Source organism: Camponotus vicinus, unplaced genomic scaffold (genome assembly GCF_025532165.1).
Source record: "Camponotus vicinus isolate PSW18456_S1 unplaced genomic scaffold, iyCamVici1.0 SCAF_5, whole genome shotgun sequence".
Classification (NCBI taxonomy): domain Eukaryota; kingdom Metazoa; phylum Arthropoda; class Insecta; order Hymenoptera; family Formicidae; genus Camponotus; species Camponotus vicinus.
In genome coordinates, this window is record NW_028141977.1 from 542953 (window position 1) to 563402 (window position 20450).

The 20450-nt window shown below is 31.1% G+C and overlaps 1 protein-coding gene across 13 annotated transcripts in view; it reads left to right on the plus strand.

The window, feature by feature from the left end:
• Raskol (Ras GTPase-activating protein raskol) overlaps window positions 1-20450 on the plus strand; it is a 281119-nt gene that overhangs the window by 243064 nt on the left and 17605 nt on the right. The window lies entirely within an intron of this gene.

Below are 20450 nucleotides of genomic sequence, written 5' to 3' on the forward strand. Positions count from 1 at the left end.
GTAGTTTCAAATTATATTATTAAATTCCTACATATAATATTAAATTCCTACAAAACATCGATTATGATGAAGCTAAAAAATCACAAACTCTTTCTAACTTAGATAATATTAGCATAGAAATAAAAAATCAAACTGCTTATGTAAATTGCACAGAGTGCAATTTTTTTTCTAAAACATTTACACAAATTGAAAATAATAAATATAAATGGGTTCTTTCAAATTTTAATAAGCATTTTAAAACGCATTTTAAAAATAAAAAGTCAAAATATGGTAAAAAATTCTAATATTTTAAATTTTCTTCAAGTAAATCCAAAATCTAATGTAATAGAAAAAAATATTAATGAACAACCTGATGAATGTAATAATAATGTCGTCATAATTCCGTATGATAATGCACTCAAGAAAATACATGTATGGAAGCTGAAAAATTATCAAGTGTCTCATTATGTTCTTCATCAAGTGTTGATGATTCGATTCAAAAAGAAATTCATTTTATTGAAAATGTATCACAAAGTTCTAATTTCATATGTACTCAACTTTATACGGATGATCAACTAACATCATATAATGCAAGTCTTTTCTTGGATTTTTCCTCGGATTTTTCTAAGAGTGAAATTACTAAGGAGGCAAATCAAAATGACAACAGCAATTCTGATGAAATTATCTAGCTTCCACAAAAAATAACAAATTTTCCAAGCAGATTAGATCGAACAAAGACAAAAAGAAATCTTGTTTTAGATATAAATCAAACAAAAATCACAAACTTTGTTGAAATTTGTGAACGTATCAAACAGCATGTAAATGAATGTGAAATAATTTCTCAAGAGTTTGTTTCCAATTTAAGACTTTTGGATGAGGAAAAATATTATGCTGCCTATTATAATAACACATTCTATATTGGAAGAGTCATTGAAATATTTGAAAATTCTACAAAAATTAAATTTTTAAAATCCGAATTAGATGTTTATAAATGGCCTAAAGAAACAGATATTCAAATAGTACAAAATGAATACTTATTCTTTGGATCAGTTACTCTAATTGGAACCGAACCGTTTTATTTAAATAGACATGAAAAAATATTAATTGAAAAAAGATACAAAGAATTAAAGAGAATATATAATGATTAACTATACGTAACTCAAATATGTGTACAAATATTTGTATTTTATATGTGTTCATGTTCGAAAATTTAAAATGAAAGATTTTTATTCTAAACTTATATATATATATATATATATATATATAAGTTTAGAATAAAAATCTTTTATTTTAAATTTACGAACATGAACACATAAAATACAAATAAAATTAATACAGATCGGAATAAAATCATTAATGATTTTATAAATTATAATATTTAGTTATACATATATTTTTTAATTATTCATGTATATATTTATTTTTTATATATATATATATATATATATATATATATATATATATATAAAATAAATATATACATGAATAATTAAAATATATATATATATATATATATATATATATAAAATAAATATATACATGAATAATTAAAAAATATATGTATAACTAAATATTATAATTTATAAAATCATTAATGATTTCATTCCGATCTGTACTAATTTTATTTGTATTTTATATGTGTTCATGTTCGTAAGTTTAAAATAAAAGATTTTTTTTTAATTAATAATTGGAACAAAGTTTAAAATAAGACATTTTTTTAAATTTATAATATGTATATTTTGCAAAATAAAAAATTATAAATAAATATATTTGCATTACATAGAATTACTTTATATTTCATGGAATTGTTTCGTATTACGTCGCATTACTTAGAGTACATGGTGCATTACATGGAATTACTTGAAATTACCTGATAATTCGCAATACATGTACAAATTTTTAGTCAGTGAGACACCCCTTGGGCTAGTCATTATGTAATTAAAATGAAAAGAGAGATGATATGCCGACTTTTAATTCTCATGTCTATAAAATAGATGCATCGCATATCGCAAGTACGAGTATAGTTATTTAAAATTTCTCTCATGACTGTAGTTGCTATCGGTTTACAAGTCCATCTTTCCATAATTAATTATGAATGAATAATTATTGAATACAGACAAATATTTCACTTTATTTTAAGTATTACTTTTTATTTTGTGACACTTGGATATTCTTATCTAAATTATTATTTATTATATTATTATTTTATTATATTATATATTATATTATTTATTATTTTTTTATTTCTTATTTCATTGTATTTATTTTTATTTTATTATAATATGTAATAATAGATCCCGAAATAAATAAGAAAAATATTGAACAAATTGTTATAAAATCGTTATAGAATTGTTATATTGTACAAAATATGATTTCAAAGAAGAAATGGGACAAAGGATCAGAGTTAATAAAGAGTATTTAGAGATGGATTAACAAATTTATTTACATCAAATAATTCCAAATTTTTGTGACATATCTAAAAATAATACAAAAAGAACTTGACAGTACATGTGTATATAGCTAAATTCACAAATGTTAGATTGATTCGAGGTCAGAAAATTTATGACAGGCATTTATATTTTTATTTAAAAAGATTGCGTTAATTCCATCTAATTTTGATAGTTTTGCGCTATAATAAGTTCTGTATAATAAGCGATTACAATTAATAGTTGACAAATAATATAGTGTATAAAAAAATGTAATACGTATATAAGATCTTTGAGAAGTTTATAAAATCAGAGCAAACAAATTTGAAAAAAGAAATGCGGAAGAAAAATTGAACTAAAAAATCCGACGCACAAAGGATATTAATGCATAAAAGAAGAAAAATAGGAAAAAGATATTGCCATCTTGATAGGTCATGTTCGTTTTAGAAGCGGAATTTGATATAGGAGGCGAGGGACAGGTGGGATCTAACGAGAGAGAGATAGTGGAAGTTATATTCATAGATGAAAGAAATGAAGGAACACAAAAGGCAAGATCAGAGTCAGAAAAGGAGTAAAGAGAAGTAGAATTTGACAAAACTGAAGTTGCGCGAAGCTGCGGAGGGAGATGTTGATTCCATTCTTCGACTTTTCGAGATTTTGTGCAAAGTGCTGTTAACGTTTTACGAATCTGTCGGCATCTCCTTTTTTTCACTACTCTCTGTCTCTGTCTTTTTCTGCAGATATTATCCAGCCCTTAAAATTAATAAATGATGAATTGGTTTTTTCTTTTTACAAAAGTTATAATCGCAATTGCAAATATTATAATCGCAAAAATTGGAAACTTGCAGATGGCAAGTTCCCTCGATATTTTTACTGAAGAAAAATTATCTCTAAATGATCTTAAGAATCTATCATTAGCAGATGATACATCGGGATGATACCTTGTATAATTTTAGAGAGAAAAAAATCATGCTTCGCAAATAAAAAATCTCTCGTTCTTTCTCTTTCTTTTTCTCACCAAAAAGCAAATGAAAAATAAAACTTACATTTTGGTTGGGAAATTGGTATTTCGGTTTCGATTTCGGTTTCTGTTACATCCACATATGGCCATTGGTTCATCAGATTAGAAAGAGTAGTGCTCTCAGTTTCCTCTTCATTTGAAGTGGATTTAATCGGAATATCTTTGAAATCCATTGGATTATGTCACTACTGCGAACTAGCGGAACACACTGATCTCGGAAGACTGCTAACAGAGAACTGCATTTTCTCTGAGATTTCGTTTTCGTCTATACCTAAAAATTTTTCATCCCCACTCTAGAGAGTTAGTTAAGCTTTTGTTGAGATGTTAGACCTTTTTCAAGGTTTTCCTTTGTTGCACCTTTGTCAAACGTCGGAAATGGAATCTTTGTTTCCAGGATTACCTACCAGGTAATATGCATGATTTATGGTCCCATTTACTTTCATGAGATATATTAAATTTATTTTCGTTAGTGATCGTATTATCTTTTTACGATTAAAATATATTGAGATTCTTTAATATATTCCTGCATCTTGCCTAAACTTGTAAACAGAAAATTATTATATTAGGAAGATTTTTTTAGACATCTGTTGCGCTATTTTATGTCAGCAGGCTTTCTTTAAAGTTTAAAAGTTAAAATTCCTTACATCTTTTTTCTCAGACTTTTTATTGTTTTATTGCCTATGTATTGTTTCGTGTCGTAAAACTTTCTCTTAAAGTTTGAAGTTTTCACTTTTTATATTTTGTATTATAAATTCTCTTTTCTATATAAAAAAATTAAAATTTTCTACGCGTATTCATTATATTAATTTTGAAAAAAATTTAATTCATTGTAATTTTCGAACGCAAAGTAATTATTTGACGCGTATAACGTTTCTGCCTCCTGCTCTAGTATAACGGGACTATTATATAAAAGAAAAAAACACATCATTACAATAACTATAGGCGTAACAAAAAAAATAAAATGAGAGATGAATCATTCCGCTTAGTAATTACAATCCTTTTAAAGAGTGTTATCTAGCTTGGCTAACAAAAAAAAACAAAAATGAAAGGATAAATATAAATTATAAAACTAAAAGGATAAATATAAATTATGAAGCTTTCTTTCTCACACAGAGAAATTAATTTGTGTTTTGATTGAGTAAAAAACTTAGAGATTGAGTTTTGATCGACTTGTCGCTTGACTAGCAATTTCCATGTCGCCAACTGTAATATCGAAAGCAATTAAATAGCATATGACATTCATATGTGCAGAGAAAGTTCCTTATCCATTCTCTAATTTCAACTGGAACTCTTATTTTCGTTTTATTTAATTTCTCTAGTTGACAATAATACACATGCATACAGTAGTCGCGAAGCTTTCACCATAATTTCTTTCCTCAGGACAATTATACATTTCACAAGCACGCGTGTAATGCACAAAGTGTGTTTATAAACTTGTAATTTTATTTATAACACATTGTTACGTAAACAAAAATTCCACTTATGATGTACGTTATTTATAAAGAATTTTTATATTATGTCAATTTTGTAATCTCGTAAATACATATCAAAAATATAATAATTCTATATCTCATATTCTTCTTTCCTCTTTTTTAAATAAATATATGTTTATTTTAAATTGCAGTAGACAACAAAATTGAATTTACGTAACAATTTATGTGACAATTATTTGAATATGTATAATATTTTACATAATTTTAACGTTAAATTCTTTTTGACTATAAGTATTACTCACAGATTGTAAAGTATGTTGTTACCTGACTTAAACTTAGGTAAGCTTCTCAGTATCTCTGCGTAACCAGTGAAATCTCGTACCATTTCTCACAGATACGAGAGTATTGCATGCGATTCAACGTTGTCGGCAACTCTTTAGAATGCGTCGTGCATTTCCTGGGCGTTTCATAGGATTTTGCAATAGTATAAAATATTCTAGTCTAGCTGGCTTTTTAGCTTTCGAATTTATTAATTATTCGACATCGAGTTTTTCTTCTTTAATATTTTAAATACCCACATCTCTATTAATCTTAAAATACTATAAAAACTTATCTAATTTCAAATTATAAATAAAAAGTAGTTTTATTTCCTATTATATTTTCAGTTCTGAAAAATCTTAAATTTAAAAAAAAATCTTTTATTTTTATTTCTATTAACAGCCAACCTTGATTCGCTCATAAAAGTTTAGTTTCAGTTAAGGAAAAATTGTATTGAAGTTCAAAAGTACAAAAGAACCCGTAAGAAGAAAAGAAATGCCAGTCAGAACTCTCGATACGCAATTTCAGGGTATTTAAAGCGTATCTTATGTTTGACGTCGTGTTCTAAGCACGTGGCGTGCATGATGCGCTCCTGTAACAGCACCGGGCGATCCCACGCTCCTTGCATAACGTGATTGACCCACCGTACCACCGGTAGTGCAACACGTAGGATCTAATATCTGACCAGAGCTGATACACGCGAAGCTGAGAGAACCGAGGGGAAATTCGCGGTGGCGCGCGCGGATGCGAAAAAGGAGCCAATGCTGTTCACGACACCTGACCCCCTGTGGGCGTCATAATTTTCATTAAACGCGAATACAGTTAGCACGCGTCCTAACGGCGCTTCCTACCGGAAAGGAATCGAATAATTCATCGGATAAATATTATTCCTTAGCATATGCTTATATAAAGAAAATTAATGTATTTCTAGAACATCTGTCATTTTAGAATAAAAATTGACAATTTTTATAAGACAAATTCAATAATAAAAAGAGCGATTAATTCATTGTATTAGCTTTTTTCAAATTTATATAAAAATTAATTTGATATGCAATTTTTTCAAAACGCTTACATTTTATTTTATTCATTATAATGTATATAATATTATAATAGGAATTAATAATATGAAGTGTCTTAATAACATTTTAACATAAATGTAAGTATCCATTAAAGAATAATTGATGACCTTGCTCACTTGATAGTATCCATTAAAGAATAATTGATTGACCTTGCTCATACAATATACTTCTCGTAATGCAGTACTTTCAATTTCGTTAAATGTATTCGATATCTTTGATTAAAATCATTCTAAAGCCAATAAAATCACGAAACAGTTTTGTATTCATCTCATCAATATTTATTTTCTGCCTAATATTTTAATAATTAATTTATATTTTAATAATTATTTTAATAATCATTTATTTTATGCCTAAAATTTTAATATTTTAATAATTTATAAAGTAACATAATGAATGCTTTGCTGTTTATTTTAAATAGCTATCTTTGTTGTATTTGTTCATTTCTGAGGATCGTGCAGTCGGGAACCAGTAGGAAACTTTAGTGTATTTACGATCAGATGTACTGAGAAAGATAAGAAGAGAAGTGCCGAAGGAAGTCGTCGAACAGGAAGTGTCGCTATGGAAATACATCAGTCATTAGAAAGAAGCGGAGATTCCTCAGTACCTTCTTTTCTTTCGCAAGACAAAAATCCGTGATGCAAAGATTTAGAATTTTTTTTCAAAATCATATGATCTCTCTTGAAATTCAGCACAACAATCAACAATTTTATGACAGCTCGAATTGACAGCTAATTAATTTTGTAGTAATAATACGAGCAATTACACCTATCTAGAAGTTACTTAGGGATTGTTTTGCTTTACGATAATTCTCGAAATTAAGACAATGTCATAATTGAATAAATTTAATTGAAGAATTTCTCTGCCAAATAATTGTTTCCAGTTTTATACAATAAACTTTTTCAACTCAAAGATTGAAACTTTTAAAAATGCGAAAATTTCTGGAATAAACGTTAGTCTTCTAGGTATAAAGATTACTTTCGTGTGCCTGTGAAAATAGAAATATTGCACTGTAGTTTTGGAAATTATACTGTCGCTTTCAATCTCCGCAGGAAATGTTTCAATTCACATCCGTGGCGCGGCTCTCGATCCGGAAATGAGGTACGAGAGGATAAAATGGATCTTATATAACCATCGTGATTTCCTGTAAACGCTGTAATTAATTACTTGTGCACGCTCGCCTCGAATATACTCGCTCCATCAAAAATTGTTGCATTCTAAAAATCGCCAGTTTTGTTTATATCTCTTTTTATATCAATATTTTTATCAAAAGATAGTATTTAAAATATCAGCAAGTTTTTTCATTGCATTAGTTAAAGACAGCATAATCGTTTACTCTCTGTAATTAAAATGATTTCTTTCTTGCAAAATTAAAAAAAGAAAACGCGTGTAAACGTTGTAGATTAACATTTTAGACGCCATTAAATGCGTTTCCGGTGGATTGAATGCAGACTAAAAGCCTTGCGGGTATTTGTACACGCTAATCCGAGATTCCCTTGATGCCGAAGCTCACCATTAATATCTTTACTATTTGATAGGCAGACTTGGGTATCAGCGTCCCATTCAAAATTGACTCTTGGCTTCCGTAAGCCCTCGATTATTCATAAGAAATTGTATTCGACGATAATACGATGCTTTTGCCTGAATAAATTATGGAAAATCCGATTCAACCGCGAGCGTCTAGCAATCTCATCGATCATTCATCTTCGCTGCCTTTTTGTAAAATTATTATTTGCTCGATTATACTATTTGACTCATCTACAATTACATTTGCGATAAAAACGTATAAAAATTATTATATTTTAAAATTTATACAAAATTATAATTTGACGTTATATTTCTTGAAATATTATAAAAGTAGATTCATTGGTGGAATCTCTATTCTTTCATCTTTAATTTATTCAGTATTTGAAGGTATACAAATTAAATCGCACTAGTAATGGAACTCAAGTATTTGATAGATAATATAAAAATATTTTGCATCGTAATCGTTACAGTACTTTTAATATTTTTGAGCTGTTATACGGATATCTTTTCATGTACTAATAGTAATAGAAGACACAAGTTTTTTTAGTCCAAGCACCCTCATTCTTATCCGATAAACTCTTCTGACTTATGCGCATGAGACTAGCATGTCAGATCAATTTTCTTGATTTATCTCATGCGACATGGTCATTAATCTGCGATTATAATGCGCTGGTGACAAGGTTATCAAAATGCAGACAGGAAAAATAACAGGGAGATTTGCGACACGGTTACCCCTCGGAATACCGATGAAGACACATGGAGACGCTTTCATCTTCTGTGGTTTATGAGATCACAGGATCCGCTGTATATTCTCTTATTAAAAGCTGAAGGAAATATGAATATATAAAGTATTCTGCCATGAATATATAAGCGGCTTTAGTACCATTGTAATCGTGGTCTTTTTTAATTTTACAAAACACAATATTATTTATTAAAATACATTTTTATGAAATAAATATATATTAATAAATATAATAAAATTTTTTAAATTATTAAAAGTTTTCAAAATATATGTATAAAAAATATTACATTACTGTTTATATATTATCTAATTGCTTTCGCAAATTTATTAAATTGTGTTAAAAGTTTTTTGGTTTATATTTATTTAATAAATTTCATAGACGAAAAATGCAGGAAAAAAGAAATTTTCTAAATAATCCAATATTACGTATATTAGCTTAATTTTATTCATGACAATACATAAATGTCATTTTTATTGTTAGGCCGAGCGGCGATTTAATTAAAGCAAAGCGCATCAGAATTCAAGCTTTTTAGCTTTTATCATGCGTTTTATTTCACGCGCAGCGAAACGGAAACTACTGTCGCGGTCGCCAGAAAAAAAAAATAACAGCTTTATTAAAATAGAAATGGCTTCGGGCGCGGAAATTATGCGGCGGACAAGCTATTCGAAGTGGAAGAGATTCGTGCGGAGAAATCGGCGATATTTCCCTATTTTCTGCTGTCCGTATGTCGACACTTTGAAGACCCATCTCATTTGTATACCGTCCACAGCGACTGCACGCTTGTGTTTATGCACTTCGCATAATGCATTGAATTCCACTCGTCGACATCAGTGATGGTTTTGTCCTTAAAAAAAGAAAGATTGATTTATTTCAAGGCATATATGTAACAGTGTTCCTTCGCTGCAAGGAATACTAAAAACTTTGAAATATAAAAATATACACGTAGCTAATTAAGGAAATTTTATTTACCATGCTATTTAATATTAAAGATTAAAAAAAAATTAAAGCGCTAGTGTAAAGCTGCATATCATAGTAAATTGCAAGTGTAGCGAGGACCAGAATTATTCAAGCCACTCGGTATCAAGTATATTACAAAGTTTCCGTGGAATATATGATGAACGTGACACTTTTACTTGGAAACTTGGTTGATCGTAAACTAGGATGATGAAATATTAAGATGTTGGCTTAGTTAAAAAGCGTACATACATCGTAGTATTATATCCAAACTTTGCTAGATACTTCCCTTATACAGATCACTAAACGCGACTAGCAGCGGGATCGATTCGACGCTGTTCCATTTGTGGCGACTGAATAATTTAACGCAAGTCGACTGGTCTCGTCAAAAGACCTGTCTGTCCCTCTAATAGCGTATTATTTTAGTTTTTTTATTTCGCTAATATCTACGACATAAATTAATTTACACCGATTTATATAATTTATAATTGATCGTTTTATATATCATTTATTTTTTATATTTTCACAAATTGTGAGGATCATTTACATTTATCTAGCGATTTATTATAAAAGCTCTTTCCGATTTATGAAATTGAAAGTAACGAATGCGTTGCCATGTCCGTTCCATATACATGTCGGAATAAATTTCAGCATTTCGGGGAGCAAATATTATCCTTGGGATGAACGTCGAAAAAAAAATACAAATATAGGGGAGAAAATACATTTGTTTAGACTTTTACATGACAAATAATACTTTCGAATTTATGCGCTGTCCTGTGCAACTCCGCGTAGATACGCATGTACCGCGATGCTCCAAATGAGCAACTTTGTGGAGTGCCAGAGAGATTGGTTGCGAAAATACGCGAATTTATGATCGCGCGAACAATAGTCGCATCCGAGCGATTTGACTCGCGCCCTGAATGTCGATATTTAGGAATCCATTTATTCGAATTACAATGTATATTCTCGTCGGCTTTCCCCATTGCACGAGCATCCCTTTTGCAAACGAAGCTGTGACGTATCGAACGTAAACTAACTGCATCATACGCGGAATTCAATGCGTCTTTGTTAAATTTACAAATAAACGAGAGACGTCTGTTGCGTGAAAATTTATCTTAAACTTCTTTATGCATTTCTGACGTACATAGTTTATTATATTTTTCAGTTAATTTTGCAATTTGCAACTTTTACATTTAATCATCGATTTAATTTCTAAAGTACATCAAAACAAGACGCTTTCAACTAATAGATTTTTATGAAATTTCTACTAACCAAAATTAGTAGAAATTAGCACTTTGCAAATTTCTTTATTTTCTAGTATCTAGGCTTACATCCGGTTATGCTAGAATACGCTGTTTTTATCAGAAACACAGCATTATACAATATTACATTTCAAACAATGTGACTCGAGGAAGAATCGTTCGACACTTGCGACGAAATCTGCGTCGTCACGATCTACTCTTCACACCTCGAGAATCGGAGACCGGGATCGACTATGCGTGTCTTTGCGTGTGTACCGCACAAGAGAAACGCAACGAGATCGCACACATGCATAGAGAGAAAAACGTGTATACGGACGGGATATATGAGAATGTACCAATGTTTACGACGAAACGAACAATGGATCGCACGTCGCTTATTTTACGATGCGTAACCGCCGGTGTAAATTGTGTTTGGTCATTCTTCGCCTATAAATAATTTCGCGGTGGACAATGGCACGGTGGACAGGTGAAAACGCCCCCGAAATCACGCCGATATTCGTTTCGTGATCGAATCCGCGATGGCTTTTCGATGAAAAATTGCCTTGACGAGAAAGGGGTCGGTGTAGGGTGTGAAAGCATCGGTTTTCCCGGTCTTGCTCACGTCGAGGGTGCGCATCGAGACGCACGTTATATCCGAAGGCATCAAAAAAAATTTTGTCGCAGTGACTGAAGGATTTAAATTAAATTAAATAAGGAAATATTATTAAATAAGGAAATAAATTAAATAAATATTAAAAGGTATTAAATCTATATATTTATAAAGATATTCCAGTTTATTGAGATGCCTGTAATTTTCGACGGAAAAATAAAAAATATATAAATAACAAATGCGTGTAAAAGACTATCTAAATAAATGTTTGTATTTTATATATGTTTTATTTGATTTATGCAAATTATTTGAGCTAGTTCGTAGAGATGAGACAGCAATGTAAATTCCTAGTTTGAACAGGGAAGTATATGCCTAACATAATTGAACCAGTTTCCAGCCTGAAAAATCTAAGCTATCAAGGTGCGATTTATAAGGCGCGAACCCTAAGACCGCTGACATTTACTCGCAATCGCGGCAAGTTATTGCTTAGAGATACTCGTAAACATGTCGCATTATGCTTCTAATACCGTCCATGACGAGATTTGCATATAAGAGTGGTGTGAATCCTCACCGATTGGAGCCTGCATTAAATCATGTCCGATGTTACAATTAAAATGTTATAATTAAACTCCGAAATCCATCAAGACTCGAATTTATTTTTGGAAAATTCTAGTTTTAACCCTCTCAGCAATTCCCGATGACTTTCGAATAGTGACTTCAATTCCATACAGTTTTCTCAACTATTTCAGACACACGCAGAATCAAATTCCAAATTTGAATTCTAGATTTTTCTCCAATAATTTAATCATTAAAATATCCTACAATTAAATATTAGAAACCTCATCTATCTTGAAATTTTCTTCAATCATTAATTAGAGATAATTTCAAATATGAACTTTCTGATATTCAATTGTAAGATATTTTAATGATTAAATTGTTGAAAAAAAATTCATTCAAATTTGAAATTCAGTGATTTGTTATTAATCAAACTTGTATAATTATTTTTATATACATCAGAGATATAAGAATATAAGTATCAAATATCAAGAGAATGGAACTTATTATTACGCAAATCGATTCTTCTTCTTGATTGGGTGCCAATCGAATGCGACACTCGTCATGGGGCCTCCTCATCATTCAGCCTCCGACTATCGCGGGGACCTGTTATATCCGTGGGGCCCTTACGCACGAGATACATCACATCCTGCTTCGAAACGATTAGTGTCCCGCGTTCTGTATTTTTTTTTCTTTCTCTCCCCTTTCATCTCTCTTTCTCACTCCGCACATATTTAGTCACAGGTCCTTTCGTTCTTTCGACCCCGCGATACAACATCCACGGTGTCTGATACTCTCTGGATGGTCTGGCTTCCAGTACAAGTCCCCTCCCCCCGAGCAATCGAGCGTATCTCGTGTGAAAGTTTCGCTCGTGTGAGCGAGAACGTGTGATGGAGAAACGTGCTACACACGTGCTGTCGTGCATGTCGTGCATATCTGTAGCATCCGGAAAATGTTTATGCCGATGATTGACACATCGGTGTTCTTTTGAAATTTCTTGATAATGCATGCTCTGCATAATCGCTGTTAGAATTTAATTGAGATGTTTTTTTTTCTTTCATAGATATCATTTCTGTGGATTTATATTTTTTTTTTGTTCCTACACATTTTAAATATCATTCTCTCTTTATAACAAAGTAATTAGTTTTAATTTTATTTATATCATAATAGGAGTCGTATTTTTTATATTACATTCGTGAGATTATTATTTAAATTATTTATGAAATTAATATTGAGTTGAATATAATTAATGTTAAAAGTTATTGTGATTTTTAGCTGCTGTTTTTTTTAATTGCTCAAAATTTTATTATTTTTTACTAGATAAATGCGTTATCGACTTGGATGACATTCTATATCCCTTGAATTTCTGGATGATTTATGAAAAGAAATTTATGTTAAGAGAGATGAGAGACTGTGGACAGTGCATTGTCGGATTGTCCTTAGGCGGAGTGCATTGTCCTCCGAATAGCTCTCTCATCTATTGAGCAGACGTTTTTGGCCAAGTGCCAGGCGTCGATTGGAACGTGGAAGCAGTTCGAGACATTTTACTGGAGAAGGTCGAGATCCTTCCCCACCCAAGTTTCGAATATAAATTGAATTATTTTTGTCGACGTTGTATAAACTATCGCATATTTTTGGATCGCATTATTTCTCGTTTCATATCCACGGCTAAAAATTGAGAGCAAATTTATGGTAAATTTATACCATAATTTACAATCGGCGAAAGATTTATCTTTTGAGAGATTCAATTATCCCAAAGAGTAATGAATTAACATGGCGGATTTTCTATGGCGCGCTTCTCAATTAGAAAAGATTAGCGTCGAGATTAAGTAGCTCTCGCAAATCTTTCTCGACTCCGTTCGTTATCTAACCAGCCTATAATCAGTCTCCATCGGGTCAATATGCAAGCGCATTGTAAGGCGCGCTTATCTCGCGCCTATAATAAACTCGGGCGTGCATAAGACGGAATAAGGGTAGAGCGTCTCGTTAATCCGAGCAATCTTGCGACCAACTGGAAAATTTCGATCCCACTTTGTCGCGCGACAAACAGTGCAGCATTACGTTGCAATGTCAAAAGGACACGTGTAGCGTCTCCCGATGAGACAGGTGCAAAATGCGACACGCGTAAGGTGCGGATAGTCCTAATAAGCGTCAATGACGAGGCGGAACACTCTCGTCTCGTTACTCGTGCATGCATTGAATCGAGAGCTCGGAGAGACCCAAACACGTGTCTTTCTCGAGTACATTAATCGCGAGGATTGAGGATGTGAGAGGATTACAATTAAAAAGACAAGAGCGCACTATCTGTCTCTCTCTCTCTCTCTTCTTTTCTATTTTACACTATTTTATTTTTTATTATACATATTATTTAAAAAATTTATTTTATATCACACATATAATCTCTCTTTACGAGATACCTTATTATCACATGAGAGAAGATATGCAAAATAATATACTGTATTTTTTTATGACATCTATTGATGTGATAGGCTTAGAAAAATGACGAATATTGCCAACTGCTTTTCGTAAGATTTATCATTGACATTTCTCTTTGGAGATCCTTCGGCGAGCTTAAGAACAGTAATGGCAAGGAGCAGCAACGGGATCGTAAATTCACGGCTGCTTCTTCACGCGGCCGACCAGCGAACTTAGCATCGCGATCTTATCTATAGGCGTATACGCAGTGGCTGTACGTTGGTGTATTAGACGCGATACGCACACATAAACGAACATTTACGACGGATCGCTTTATCGAGCGACAATGCTGCCGTAAACAGCAGATGCATCCGCATCGCCGGGGACGAGTCGCGTTCGAGTCGCGATGTATGTCGGAGGATTCATTTTTAAGGATAATCAAGGATAATCAAGGATAATTTTCAAGGATAGTGCTAGGATTAATTTTTAAGATATGTGTGTAACAGCCTAACACACGCGAAAGTAGAATATTTTTATTGTATAAAAAGTACTGTATTTTAAATTGTTAAAATATTAAAAATATATACACAAAAATAATTAAAATATAATATATTAAAATCAAAATAAATTATAATATTAAATAATATTTTTAAAGATTTATCGTTCCTTGTGTTGTTATTCATCATAAAAAAATAAAGTACTTTGATAAATTTATATTATTTATATATTTGAAAAGATTGCGATAATTAAAATTGATCGAAATAAATTTATATCTCGATTCTTAAAAAAATATATCCAGATAAAAATCATACATGCCCATCACCTTCGATCCAAAGATAATATATTATCCGCACTCGACGTTATCTGTGATAAATTCGGTTACAACGTAGATGCTGATTGTATCTATAAACATCTCCTCGTTGTCACGATCAAATCATTCGAGCACCGAGTCGATAAAGTCATTCGATCGAAAAACCAATCAGCAATAATGGTTTATGGCTTGCGATTATGTCATGCTATGGAATTCGATAGACCAATATTGCGAGCATTATAAATGACGCATTATCGGCTATCTTTATAGGTTTCTTTGTAGTTTATTTCATTTTTTTAAATTAAATACATAATATTTTTTATTGATTTTATTGATATAGTCATAAAATTAGTAGATCTATTTATTATTATATCTTATATATTTATTATTACATCTATCAAATAATACAATAAATAATTTTATTTAAAAAGGAAGAGACTCTACATCAAATGTTTAAAAAACCAAAGAAAAATTAATAAATAATATAAATACAATATAAATAAGTGTAATTATGGTAATAATTAACTCAGATTATTTATGAGATATAAAAATGCAAATATGAAAGATACAAATTATATGGAATTCCGAGATTATTATGATTCGAAATAATTATGAAAAATTATATTGAAAAATATGTTATACTTATATTTTCATATATATGTATGTTCCACATATTATAGTGGAAAAAAGTCTCTAAGTCGATTAAATCACTCGCAATTTTGCAACAGCTGATTTGTCGCGCAATGAGATCCAGACGGTGCGTGTTTCGCTCGTAACAATTACGCCGACCCCATCTACGTGATTTATCTGACCCTTGCGATAAACACCACGTCGTATCAATTCATAAATTTCCGCGGGCGGCTGCCATTGTTACGGCTCCGCATACGTCTCGCTAAATGAACCGAGAGCAGCACTATGAAAAATTCCAGTTGCACCCTTTTGGTCGTCGATAGAAAACTAATGAGTCTCTCTCTGGATAAAGCATAATGTCTCAAATAGAAACGAATGAATGCAGATCGGAAATGTAGATCGCAAAACTCCTTCCTGGGCGTGTCTGTGCCAGATGCACATGTAGTAATTGATCTTAATTGAGAGTTTGTAGAGTTTTTATTTCGATTTTTTTATTTCGTTGAATTCTATTTAATTATTCGTATTGCAAGCTTTTAATTATTTGTAATTATAATTTGTAATTATTTTTAATAAAACTACAATTCAAAAAATTTAGTGTGATATTTATACATCCTAAAATTAAATTTTTATTTCAAGATTGGTATTTATTTCTGAGACCTATTTTCACTATCTAATCAAGTAGTCAAGTTGGATCAAATGATACATTTTTTATTGTGAAAAGTATAATTCTATAGATATTATTTAATTATATTCTTTATGTATTTTGATCTTATTAAATCTATTCAATAATATTAAAAAGCTAATAATATAAATAACCATGTAATATTATCAGCAATCATGCTACGCTTCCGATCATAAGCAATTATTATCAATAGCAGTTATTAACTTATTAAATTACTATCGAGCGCAGGCACCCTAACTATAGTGATTAAGTCTTCACCCTAGGATTTATTAACTATATCTCTTTAGCCTGGGAATATCGAGTAGAAGAATATCAAGATTCACATGCTGAACGAGGATAAGGAGGAGAGGCACTTTCGTTTATAAATTATATTATAAAATCACGATTGTGTATGATAATCTTGCCGTTGGAAGATAGTCGTGCTTTTCGATCATTTTGATAATGAGTTTGACTGGTCCATAGGTACCAAAGTACAATACTCAAAAAAGGCGTCAGAGATCGATCTTCAGGATCTTCGATCCTCCTTCAGGACGTGTCTTTGGAGTATTCGAGATCGAGAACTCGTTTTCACTCCACTCGAACGACTCGCACACCTCTCAGCCATCATTAGTAACCGCCGACTTGCGTCGCGATTGTTGGCGCCAAATCACGGCGAAAGGGTTGACGTGGAGGGTGAATTTGCTCCCGCCATTGCGCTCGATTTAATTCCGTCATCTCGTTTCGATTTCGATTCGGACTCTCTCTTTGTGTCACCTCCTCCTCGGGCCACTCGACCGCGCACAAAGGATGCGTTTTTCCCCAGGCTGCACCAGGCTGTCGCGACCGGTGCAGCTGCAAGGCCACGAGGTAGCAAGAGAAAAATTGCGAAATAGAGAGAGAAAGAGAGAGAAAAATCATTGAAATCATTTTTTGCAATGTTAATTAACCGTCTTTGTCAGTGAATAATCGGAATGATTTCTGCGATATAGTCTTATTAATCACAATAATTTCAATAAAGTTTTAATGAAATTATCAGTCTATAATCTTTGTAATATTATATGTATTTTTCATGCTATTTTTTTACGCTATTTATTATTTTTTATTATATCAGAGAGAGAGAGAGAGGGAGAGATCATCGAAAGTACCATTGACAAACAAAATAATATCCTAAAAATTTCTTCTTGATATTTTTTATACTATTTTAATTTATAATATATTCAGTCTGTCGTATTAAATCTCATATTTTTTGTAATAATATCTATAAAATAACTTTTAAAAGCTATTTATTAACATTTCTGACTGATTGACTTTTAATAAAATAGTTTGATATTAAATACTGAAATAAAATTGATGTTAATAAAATATCAGCTGACGTGAAGTAGAAACAGTATTCAAATAAAGTCATTAATTTTATCTTCCCTACTATTTTTACTATATTTTTATATTTCTTACTCACTTTTATTATGTTTCTATAATTCTCTAGCCTTGTAAAAAATAATAATCCATCTAAAATTGTTTTGATGATTTATTAATCATTTATAAGTATACTAAATATTGATATTTGTAGAGAGCCCAGAAATATTTTAACAGTAACTCGTAATCGTGAGTTCTACGACGTGAGTTTCTACGACACTTCTTCTTGCCTTGATGAATCGTAAAACAAGAATTAATTAGTAGGTAGCACGCTGACAGAGAGCACTCGGAGCCTTTTATGACGCTCGTAAAAAGTTGATTCGGGAATCACTTTGCGCGACTAGCGATATTCATGACCGTCTCGTTTCGTCAATATTTTGTGATCACGAGATTAAAGACGCAATCTGTCCGTCTTGATAAAGATTGATAAAGATAAAAATAAAAAAATAATCTTTATTTTCTTCTCTAGAAAAAAATCTTACATTCAGTATTATAAATGAAAATAATGTATAATGTGTTGTTACAACTGTAAAATTGATATAATATAAAATTATGCACGTATGCATAACACAAATATGAGAGAATAAATGAAAAATAAATGATAGCATGATTATTATAAAATCTTGACAAATTTTAGTAAATTAATTTTCCTTTCCATATTTTTATTCATGATATTTCTGACATTTAGTTCATCGATTAATTTTACGTATAGTGCAACACAAAGTAATAATTCGGCCGCAAAGATAATTGATCTGGAAGATATACGGTGCGCAGGCTTTGTCCAGTCTTCTTTAGGTAATTTCCATGTTTAGCAAAGCATACAAGCGCACGAAACGTTCACGCATACTATACATCTCTTCGGTTTTTACATTCCGGCCGAAACCGCTCCAATTAACCGGGCATTTATTTTCGAACATCTTTATTTACCAGCGAGTCGTAAAAGGAGCGCGACATGTTCGCATTAAGATTTTACAGCTGAACTCAATGTGTAACCGCGATGAGAGCACAAACTTATCGTCATCGTAACCCGTGTAAAATATATATTACTACATTCACGATTTATATTCAATCTCCGTTTGTTTATCGTTGAAAAATGAACTGCGTGTCGGCGAAAAGTGCACGAGAGAAAAATTTCAAGGCCGCTGAATATCTAATAAAGTTTGCGCTATTCTTGTTCGATAATTTTTTTTCTTAAAAAAATAATATATTCGACAAAAAAATATTGCATTATTATTTATATTAATATAATAGATTTTGAAAAAATTTTTCGTGTAAGTCCCTTATTTATACAAGTCTTTTAAAAATAGGAATATTCGTTTGGCGTTTGATAATTTGTGGTTTCATGACAATGTAAATATTTTTGTAATCGTACGCACGCAGTAACTGCAAGATATTTTGATCTGCGCATTTTCCCATTGCGTAATATTACGTTACATATTTTGACAATAGAAACTCGCAACCGCATATCTGATTTCACTTCCATAATTCTCCCATGTAAGAGAGATCCCGTTTCTACATCGGTGAAATGTACACACATGACACGAGATACATGTTATGTATTATATATTTCCAAATCTTCGTAATTTTAAAATATGTCGGTTTGATATTTTTAATTATGTAAATTATATATTATTACAAGATATTGCAAAACATTAAACGTAATCTTAATCTAAAATCATATTTTTTAAATTAATTTATGGTTAACTGATTAAACATTATATATTTTATCAATCTTGTCTGAATATTATACATCTTTTTTTAATTTAAGTGAGCAATAAATTTTTGTCATTTTTATTAGATATTTAATTACACTTCAGATACTCAGTTAAAAACTACAGTTAAAAAAAATCCTTGCTCTTTAATGATTTATATTAACTCGGGAACTATTGACATTTTAATCTTTCACATGAAGAAAGATTGATGGCAAATTAATTGATCTATTAATTAATAAATCTGTTATGAGAGAGATTATGAATTTAAAACACTTTGTATATGTCTGCAAGTCTTTGCATAGGAGTGCAAGTAACTCGAGACTCTTGTGCGAGGCAACCATTTAAACCGCTGACCGTAAACAGAGAAGCTCAGGAGAAAGGCTTGGGAGGTACCCTGGGTTCTTGTAAAGGGCGTTAATTACGGGGCTGCGCGCGTTTTCGGCTTCTTTTCCCTCGACCGATTTCCGTTGCCGGAAGTGGAGTACTTTTTGCCGAGTAAAAAGATGCAATAAACGCGAACGTCGAATATGCAACCGTTTACTCTCGGTTGCCTTTGAAGTGATAAATGGGAGTAATTTTTTTTCCTCAAAAATACTGTCAATCTATTTCATCTAAAAATTGTTTATCTGTTTAATCTTTCTGCGCACATTTTTTTAGATATGCTAATTCAACATTTATTTTCGATCTCAATTGATGATAAATTATTTTCTGTCTCAATTGTGACGATAACATTTATGGTAAAATAGAATATATGACAATTTTAAGTATAACTTAAGAAAAGAGAGAAGATTTTGAACAACAGCAGTTTCTGTCATTTTTTAAGAATTTAAGAATATTAAGAATATTTGTTTTTTACTTTTAACTCTCTTCTTTTTTTGATTTTTTTGAAGATGCGACATATTTTCTAAAATTAAATAGCATAATA